Source organism: Antrostomus carolinensis, unplaced genomic scaffold (assembly GCF_000700745.2).
Source record: "Antrostomus carolinensis isolate BGI_N321 unplaced genomic scaffold, ASM70074v2 scaffold29346, whole genome shotgun sequence".
Classification (NCBI taxonomy): domain Eukaryota; kingdom Metazoa; phylum Chordata; class Aves; order Caprimulgiformes; family Caprimulgidae; genus Antrostomus; species Antrostomus carolinensis.
Window position 1 is genome coordinate 22,206 of NW_010321641.1, and position 1,213 is coordinate 23,418.

Sequence of the window (1,213 nt, forward strand, 5' to 3'; positions counted from 1 at the left end):
CTTCCAATCCAGTCTCATTTGCAAATGCAAAACTCCTGCCTAATGAGACCCCTGGTAAAATGTGAGCTCTTCCTTAAGTTTTGGGATTAGAGCAATGGATTCTCTTTAGCCTTTTAAGCTCTTTCCTGCTTAAAGGGTTATGAAACAGCCCCTGGGCGCTCGATATAGCGCACAGGAAGAGCCAGGTCTCCAAATATGGAATCCACAGGCTCCGCAAGACCCGGCTGTACAAACCAGTAGAGAGCACAGAGGATACGAGTCTGGCATAAACTCTTAAATCTGGAAAACAAGAAGGGACTTCACTTAGTCTGGGGAACACAGACAGTCTCCTCAAAATAGAGGATTCATTTAAAAAAACAATCTTTCTTGCAAAATTCATCTGTCAAAGCCAACAGGCCAGCGAACAAGCTGGAGACAGAGAGCTTTCTGTGGATGTAGCTCTTACACTCCTCCTTGAATATTAAAAATAATTACAATCACATAATGCATTCAAAGCAATGTCATGTTAGTCACCTACAGACCACAGAGAAGACAGCCTCAGAAATCTTTTGTACACGTGTTTTAGGGAAGACTGGAAACTGTATGCAAAAAAGTAAGATTTCAAACTCTGTTACCAACAACTCTGCATTATTTTCAAATGTAAAGTTGTGATTTCTACCGCACAGAATGACTGAGATTTTTCATTTGCTTGATTAGTTTTGAAGGAAAAAAGAAAATTGCTGAAAGAGGGATACAGAGAAATTAAGTTATTATTTTAACAGTAGCAACTTCAAAAGGCATTAAAATTTTATATGCCCCAAAGGTGCAAAAGAGTCACAATCTTCTTGCGAAAATTCAGTCATAACTTGTGTATTTTTTGAAGCTGAAGGCCAGCTCTGGAAAAATAAACTGCCATTTTATGATGATGATAGATTTATAACTTGTAAACTATCTGAATTTCACAAGGAGTCAAGTAAAGGCATGAAGTATGCCTTTACTCCTCCAGCTTTATATTGAACTTGATCCCACATGCATTTTTTTAAACACAACAGCATCAGACTTGGGCTGCTTAGAACATGTCAAAACTTCACAGACCTCAACAGCTTTGATGTACTGCAACAGCAGATCTGCTATAAATATATTTTCCCTCCAAGATGTGAATGAGATTAGGAGATATTGAAACTCCAATGATATGAGGCCAAAATGTAGTTAATGTAAAGAAAAATGATCCTCA